A 9,758-nucleotide genomic window follows, 5' to 3' on the forward strand; every position below is an offset into this window, starting at 1 on the left:
GAAGTGATATATGATAAAACAAAGACACGTGGAAGTGATAGATATTGTTAAGGTTGATACACCCATGTGACATGTAATTTTGAAGATATTGAGATACTTTGCAACAAAGAGGTGCATCAACATTGGGACTGTCCACCAAATCATTATTTGTACTTGGATTGTCATGATAGAAAGCTTGTGTTTGAACTATTAATTCATAAACCATCTTACAAGTGTGTAATCCTCCCATTGTAATGTGAGGGATAAACTAAAGGAAGGTGGAGATGATATCAAGTCAATGGGATGACATCAATCAGAAGGTGGGTACATGACCTAAAACTTACTCCCACAAAGAAATCCGAGATTAGGAGGAAACGCGAAACATGTGTGGCATAAAAAACATACCTCATAATACTCCTATATGATTAGAAACAATCTTAAGAATCCTTGTATGTTACCTATTGGCACATAAAATAGGGACACTATTTAACCAAGATTGACATTCAAGGCAATAATGATTTGCTATGGCATCAAACTAACATTTATGAGAGAAAAATAAATATTTCTTTTTTCCAAGCGGAAGCTACTTTTCCATTAGTTAGCAGACATTATTATAAAAAGACGATACACGGTGGATTATACATGAATCAGGGAATCACTCTCCGATCAAGTTCAAGAAAATGAGACTACGTACATAGCCTTTCAAACTGGTTACTTAATGTAAGTAAGTGCCATTCAACACCGACTAGTATGAGCCAACTCTTGTGGCCTATAGCGAAGGGAGGGTGGGAGGTGATGTTAAGAGTCTATTACTAATCAATAGAACATTTACAAAAGTAAAAGAAGGAAAATAGATTGAGTACTAGAACATTTACTAAAGTAAAAGAAGGAAAATAGATTCGATAGAAGAACCCATTCCACCCAACTAGCAATGGGCACGGTTTTCGGCTCAAACCGAACCAAACCGTTAAGCCATGGTTTAATGGTTTATTGGTTCTAAAAAAATTTAATGGTTTGGTTTGGTTTGGATTCTTGATAAACGGTTCGGTTCTAAAACTCGGGTTTATAGGTTTGGTTTAAAGGTTTATTGGTTTTTGGTTAACTTTTATTTTTATACCTTAATAGTTTATTGATGTAATGGTTTAATTATTAATGTTTTTTATTGATTTAATAAATTTAACTTAAATGCTTATTTAATTTAATGTATTTTTGTTCCTTTAGATGTTTAACTAGTTTGACTTAAGTGGTTAGGTTTAAATTTTTTATTAAATGGTTCGGTTTGGTTTCAACTTTTCCCTAAACGGTTTGGTTTTAACTTTTTCTTAAATGGTTTGGTTTAAATACTGAGAGTTCATAAATGGTTTGGTTTGATTTTGTTTTAAATAAACGGTTTGGTTTCTTTGCCTTGAAACCGAACTGAACCGAAACCGAACCGTGCCTTAACATTAGTGAACATTAGTGAAAACGGTTTGGTTTCTTTGCCTTAACATTAGTGAACATACCTGTCATGATATGGCAAGACTCGAACCCATGACCTTATACTACATGGGTCGAGCTCTTGACCATTAGACTATACATTGTAATACATAGAATATTATTTTCATTTATGTTTTATTATAGAAAATTGATGTATATTCCAGATTTCTCTGGAACATTCTAGAAACTTCAGGAGTATTCCTTAGAACACTATAAAAGGAGGCACAAGGCATTATTTCGAACCAAATCGGTTCAACGCTAGTCTTAAGCCTCCTAGCTACTGTACATTTTCTTCACATAATATATATCTTTTCTTATCATCACTCTCTCTCTCTCTCTCTCTCTCTCTCTCTCTCTCTCTCTCTCCCTCTCACTCACTCTTTCCTTCTCTCGAGAGTTCTTCACCTCTCTTAGTACTAGTACTTCTTTTAGTACTAATTCCTTCTCTGTCTCAGTACTGTTCCTGACAGTTTGAACCGATTTGCCTACCTTCTGTCTCTCTCATTTCCTACTAATCTCTTATTCCTCTTTTCTTTCATCCCATGGCCACTGTTAGCGCTAAAGAATATCAATCAGTTTTCTCGGAATTTCAATGCTTGAAAGATAAGTTCCATGCTTTGGAACAAGAAAACCAACGGTTGCTGGGGGATCTTGTTATGTACACATAACGTTGGTGAGGGTAGGTCACTAATATTTACATTAGTGAAGGGTATGTTCACTATTATTAAAAAGGGGACTAATGATTGGATAGAATGAATGATATGTGCATGCACTATCATGATTTAGACAACCAATGAATAGAGAGCCTTTTAGAAAGGCACATCTATTCAAGGGGCCTAGGAAAAGGTATAAATATGAGGCTTAGCTACCCTCATAGGAAGGACGTCGGAAGGCTGCTGTCGTAGACACCGGTGGTGCGGGCTAGGCTTTCGTCTCGACGATCGTGTTTATCTCTTCCAAGGTATTAGTCATCCTAATATCCGGCGGTATGGGACGTCGGTGGTAGGTTGGCTATGTCTAGATCATAGCACGGGGGTGGTCGGGTGGAACGGGTTCTTCTATCCAATCTATTTTCTTCCTTTTTACTTGATTTGGTCTATTGATTAGTAATAGACTCTTAACAGTGGTATCAGAGCTTTTACTAACAATTTTTTTGTTATTTTGATGTTTTTTGCGTGTGAGCGAGGGGGATCTAACAAGGCTCGTCATGCTCTTCTCAGGATCAAAACAACACTCTAAACCCGGTATTCTTCTTTTTTGATCTCTTCTCTTTTTCTATTATGCGTTCTTTATGGTCGAATCAAATTGGTATTACGTTTTATTCTCTTTCTTTCTACCTCCTACTACGCTACGATTTTACTTATTATTATGCATCGGGCCGAGCGTGTTTGCACTAATCACACACGCTCAACTCATGGCCTTTTGCATATTGCGATATATATCCCACTCTCTCCTCTCTTGAACTCTTACGATAATAATTATTCTTGTGCATTGGGTCGAGCGTGTTTGCTCTAATCGCACACGCTTATCTCATGGCCGTTTTGCATATGATGTTGAGTATACCACTCTTCCCCTCTATTGAGCCATCACTTGGCCGATTCTAAGGGATGATGTGGCCTTGACGAGGTGTATGTTGCCTACCTATGCCACTCTACTCTCTATTAAGCCATCAATTGGCCGATTCTATGGGATGTTGTGGCCTTGACAAGGTATATGTAGCTTACATATGCCACTTTCCTTTTTAATTAGCCATCAATTGGCCGATTCTAAGGGATGATGTGGCCTTGACGAGGTATATGTCACTTACCTATGCCACTTTCCTCTTTAATTAGCCATTACTTGGCCGATTCTAGGGATATGTGGTGGTCTTGAGGAGGTGCATGTCAACTACCCTAGGGTTTCGTATCTTAGGGCATGTTTGATTCCATACACCTAATTGTTGATTATTCTAATTAAATTTTAATTTCATAAGTATTGTTTCACTTATATGATTTTCTAGTAATTATTATTTACCCGCCCACAATTAACTCTCCTTTTTCCACTTCCTTTTCGTGTATAAAGTATTTACATCGTTTACTTTTGATGTAACCTTTACGTGTAGACTATTTTTTTCGTATGGAGTGGCTTGTTGAACGATTTTTTTTTCAACGGGTCATCTAGGTTTAACTCTTATCATCAAGCCTTAGAAAACGAGTAAAACCATATGAGTTCCCTTATTGATGTTTTACTCATGGATTTGAGTATTACATCTTTGCGCACAACACCGTCATCACTTGTATAAATTTGTGGCTTATGTCACAATTGTGCAAGTTATAACAATCATATTGGGATGTATATGTGCATACCTTGCACTTCCCATTTATTTGTGACATTGTTTTTTTTCGTAGGTAACACATGGGTTCTTTTTTTTATTTTTATTTTTACCCTTGTTTTCGTCACTACTTAACTCTTATGAGTAGTGCCTTATTTTATCATTTTATCATCACGTTTACTTAGCTCGGGGGTGGTCGGGTGGAACGGGTTCTTCTATCCAATCTATTTTCTTCCTTTTAACTTGATTTGGTCTATTGATTAGTAATAGACTCTTAACAGATCTTTAGCAAATCTCCTTAGAAAAGCAGCAAACGCAACAACAACATGGGGAACTTGCGTTACGCGTGCAACAACTCGAAGCAACCATCGTAGCGATGCAACAACAAGGGCCCGGAACACAAGGGATTCATAAAGAACCCAAGATTGGCCTTCCCATGAAGTTCGATGGAACGCGATCGCAGTTTAGAGGGTTCCTTAACTAGGTATGATTAGTTATTCAAATGCATCCTTCCCGGTATCCCACCGATGCATCATGAGTGGGTTTAGTAGGCACTTTGTTAAGTGGCTCAACGTTGGCATGGTTCACTCCACTATTAGAAAAGGAATCCCCGTTACTCAACAATTTTGAAGAGTTTCTAGGTGAGTTTAAAGCATGTTTCGGAGATACTGACAGCATCAGGACCGCAATCAACAAAATTCGGCGATTACGCCAAGGTGACCGTCCAGCCTCCGCATATGCTGCAGATTTTCGCCTACTCGCCGCCGATATCCCTTGGGATGATCAAGCGTTGATGGAGCAATTCCGTTATGGTTTACGCAACGCCATCAAGGATTTACTCTTGACCTTCCCCGAAGAGCCAAAGTCCTTAACAGAAGCAATCAGTCGCGCGGTGAGATGTGACAACCGCCTCTTTGAGCGACGTTCAGAATGACAACTACAAATGCCGAGGGCAAGATCAGAGCCCACCTACGCCTCAGTGGTAGCAAGACCTTTTCCGAGGGAGTCATATAATGCGCCTCCAGCGAATACTCCGACTCCGATGGAGATTGACACTACACGTCGTCGAGGGCCATTATCCGAAGAAGAAAAGCAGCGACGCCGTACAAATCGACTATGTCTTTACTGCGGTGGACCAGGACATATTGCAATAAATTGCCCCCATAGGCCAAGAAGACAGGTAAACCAAATAGTCGCTAGTTCTAATTGTACTAAACCCGAGCCTATTTCAGTAGGGATATTTGATAGTCCTAATAGTACTAATAGCCCAGATCTAGCAAACAGATTTGATTTCCTTAGTCAGTTAGAAGAAGAGTTAAACGACTAAGTCCAGCCAAAATAGGAGCCGTTTGGTTGGACAACCCTAGATCTGTGCAGCCCATTAGTGGTTCCATTCCCTCTAAGCAAGTTAGTGATGTGTTCGTAGCCCAAGTAATAGTTAGTACTAAAAGTACCCCTCCAGTACATGTCCTAGCACTCCTAGATTCTGGAGCTAACTCTTGCTTTATGGATAAGAAATTTGCTCAAGCTCATAAGATATCCCTAAGAAAACTCTAGTGTCCAGCCTCTGTAGTAGTCATTGATGGACGTCCCATTGCTTCCGGAAATATCATAGAAGAGTCAGAGCCCATTAATATTGTCCTAGATAACTTAGCATGTGTAGTATCATTTAATATTATTAGTATCCCAGAACAGCCCATAGTTTTAGGATTACCGTGGTTCGAGTTACATAACCCAGACATAGATTGGAGAACAAGAGAAATCCGGTGTCGACAAACCCAAGGGTGAACTCAGAAGATGGCAACCATTTCGCTACGTCAGTTGCGTAAAGAAGGGCACAAGGAGGAAATGTTCCTCTTTGCAATATCAGTAAACCCCTCCAGCACCACTAAAGAAGGATCCACCGTTCAACTTCCCGAGAAGTATCGTCATTACGCCGATGTGTTCGATAAAGTACAAGCCAACACACTTCCTCATCATTGACCGTACGATTGCCCCATCGATTTACAACCGGGAAAAGAGCTGCCATGGGGACCGATCTACAATTTGTCACCAACCGAGCTGGAAGTCCTTCGGGCCTATATAGAGGAGAATTTGGAAAATGGTTTCATCCGGCATTCGAAATCTCCAGCCGGCGCGCCCATTTTCTTCGTCAAGAAAAAGGATGGATCGCTTCGTCTTGTTGTAGATTACCGTGGCCTGAATAAGGTTAGTACAATCAGGAATAGGTATGCTCTTCCCCTTATCTCAAGTCTTTTAGAACGGATCAATGGTGCCAGGTTCTTCACGAAGATCGACTTATGGGGAGCATATAACCTCGTACGGATCCGACCAAGAGACGAATGGAAGACCGCGTTTCGCACCAGATATGGGCACTTCGAGTATACGGTCATGCCGTTCGGCCTCACTAATGCACCGACAGTCTTCCAGCACATGGCTAATGATATATTCCGAGATCTATTGGATGATTGTTTGATCATCTATTTGGATGATCTACTGGTTTATTCAAAGACCCAAGAAGAACATGATTCTCATGTACTATTAGTACTAAAACGACTTCGAGAACATGGTCTGTATGCGAAGCTGGAAAAATGTAGTTTCGGGTGCAACCAAGTGGAATTTCTCGGCTACATCATTTCGTCAGAAGGCATCTCCATGGACCCAGCTAAGGTCAAAACGGTGGTAGAATGGCAGACTCCACGTTCGGTGCGGGATGTGCAATGCTTCCTAGGCTTTGCCAATTTTTACCGGAAGTTCATACAAGATTACTCAAAGATCGTTCTACCTCTCACACAACTTACCAGGAAGGGACAACGGTTCATTTGGTCTGAAGAAACGGACGTGGCTTTCGAGAGTCTTAAAAAGGCATTTACATCGGCTCCAATTCTAGCTCATGTCGATCCGGAAAAACCATTTATTATCGAAGCTGACGCATTGGATTTTGCATTGGGGAACATTCTATCACAACATGGGAATGATGAGAAGCTGCATCCTGTGGCTTTTCACTCACGCAAGTTTGACGCCGCCGAAATCAACTACGAAATTCATGATAAGGAGCTATTGGCAATAGTGGATTCTTTTATGCAATGGAGGCATTTTCTGGAGGGATCCTCTCATCCGGTCACTGTATTTAGTGACCACAAGAACCTTGCCTACTTTCAGGATGCTCGTGTGTTGAATCGACGTCAAGCTCGGTGGGCCCACTTCCTCACGCGTTTCGACTTCAAAATTACATATCGTCCGGGGAAGCACCAAGGGAAGGCAGATGCATTATCACGGCGTTCATATCTAGCACCCCGTCTCGGCGAGCCAGCTTTCGATAACCAAAAACAAGTCATCTTGGGACCGACACGACTACAAGCAACAAAGATCTTTGACATGCCCATGGATTCCCGCGTTATCGATACCATACGCGAAGACTTGAAGACAGATGCGTTCGCCCAAGCTATACTAGCACAAATTGATCCCTCTCAAGCGTCGTGTTCACAGTCGCAACCACCAGGTACGGACTATCGGCAATTCAAATACCATGATGGATTACTCTTCTTTAAAGAACTTTTGTATGTTCCTAATGGTTCTTGACGCCTTCAAGTAGTACAAAACTGTCATGACACATATACAACTGGGCATTTTGGTAGTACTAAAACACTACATTTAGTACAACGATCATTCTGGTGGCCCTGTATGCGACAATTTGTCGAGGATTTTGTTCGGACTTGTGATACATGCTGCAGAGCGAAAATGCCAAGGCATCATCCATATGGTTTATTAGAACCATTACCAATTCCAAGCAAGCCGTGGCAATCCATTGCTCTAGACGTCATCACAGATCTTCCAGTCTCTAAGGGGTTCAATGCGATTCTAACGGTGGTCGATCGATATACGAAGATGGCTCATTTCTTGCCATGTACTAAGGAGATCTCCAGTGAAGACACTGCCGAAATTGTCATGCGTGAAGTATGTCGGCATCATGGACTTCCCGATAGTATCATCAGCGACCGTGGATCCCAGTTCGTGTCAAAATTCTGGAAGCACCTTTTTAACATGCTCAAGGTCACTGGTACCCTCTCCTCCGGCTACCACCCACAAACCGACGGCCAAGCCAAACGAACCAATCAAACGCTGGAGCAGTATCTGCGGTGCTTTCTCAGCTATCATCAGGATGACTGGGCAGATATTCTCCACTTCGCCGAATTTGCCTACAACAACTCTATCCACGCATGCACGAAAGTTACGCCATTTTATGCTTATACAGGATGTCACCCCCGATGGTGTGTACTTGAAACCCCAGAGGTGTCCACAAATCCTTGTGCAGAGGATCGTTTAGAGAGGTTACGTAAGATACAAGCGGATTTATCTACTCATCTCCAACAAGCTCAACAAACACACAAGGTTTATGCGGATCATCATCGACTCCCATCTAGTTTTAACATTGGAGATCGGGTATGGCTACTTCGACGACACATCAAGACTACTCGCCCATGCGAGAAGTTGGATTATCGGTGATTAGGTCCTTTCCGTATTATCGAAAAGATTAATGATGTCGCTTTTCGTCTTGATCTACCTCCACAACTTCGGATACATCCGGTGTTTCATAGTTCTCTCCTCGAACCCTATCAAGAAAGCACCATCCCAGGACGTATTACACAGCCTCCACCCCCGATCGAGCTTGAAGATGGACCTGAGTACGAGGTTTCCGCCATCCTTGATTCCAAGCTTGTTCGCAACAAGCTCTACTATCTAGTCGACTGGCTAGGATATAGTCCCAACGAGCGTACTTGGGAACCGATAGAGAATGTCACCAATGCTCATGCTCTTCTTGAAGACTTCCATCGTCAATATCCAGACAAACCGGGTCCTCAATCCAAAACGACTCGTTACACTCGTCGTTTTAAAGGGGGGATAGTGTCACGATATGGCAAGACTCGAACCCATGACCTTATACTACATGGGTCAAGCTCTTGGCCATTAGACTATACATTGTAATACATAAAATATTATTTTCATTTATGTTTTATTATAGAAAATTGATGTATATTCCAGATTTCTCTGGAACATTCTAGAAACTTCAGGAGTATTCCTTAGAACACTATAAAAGGAGGCACAAGGCATTATTTCAAACCAAATCGGTTCAACGCCAGTCTTAAGCCTCCTAGCTACTGTACATTTTCTTCACATAATATATATCTTTTCTTATCATCACTCTCTCTCTCTCTCTCTCTCTCCCTCCCTCCCTCTCACTCACTCTTTCCTTCTCTCGAGAGTTCTTCACCTCTCTTAGTACTAATACTTCTTTTAGTACTAATTCCTTCTCTGTCTTAGTACTGTTCCTGACAATACCCTTCACTTACGTAAATATTAGTGACCTACCCTCACCTACGTTATGTGTACATAAAATTCTCCCCTACTTCAAAAGATTGCACTCTTGCAATATAAAGTGAGGAAATTGTGCCTTAAGAGTATGCTCGCGTTCCCACGTGGCATCATCAATAGGTTTATCCATCCATTTGATCTTGAATAGCCTAATCTCTTTAGAACGTAAACGGTTAGTATGATAATCAAGAATTCGTTCAGGAACATGAGTTTTGTAAGAAAAATCCTCTAATGTTACAAGATCTTGGATTGTGATGGTGTTATCACCAAAGCCTTAAAATGGTTTTAGACGACTGACATGAAAAACAAGATGAATACCAACGTTATGGGGTAAGGCAAGGTGATAAGAAAATGACCCAACTCGCTTAAGGATTTCAAATGGGCCATAATATCATGGGGTTAACTTAGCGCACTTGCCCGTAGACAATGACGTAGAGTCAGTAGGGACACGCAAAAAAACTTTTTCACCAATAGTAAATGTACAAGGACGTCTATCTTGATCGACATAAAATTGAGCACGATCTTGACATGTCTTGACATTTTTTTTGGCAATATGCAACATTTGGTTCATGTCTTGCAAAAAATTGCATGTGTTGTCTAATGTATCACGATGAATTGT

Source organism: Azolla caroliniana, unplaced genomic scaffold, assembly GCF_043228905.1.
Source record: "Azolla caroliniana isolate FFs.n. ecotype wild unplaced genomic scaffold, voAzoCaro1.0.p SCAF_2, whole genome shotgun sequence".
In the NCBI taxonomy this organism is placed as follows: Eukaryota; Viridiplantae; Streptophyta; class Polypodiopsida; order Salviniales; family Salviniaceae; genus Azolla; species Azolla caroliniana.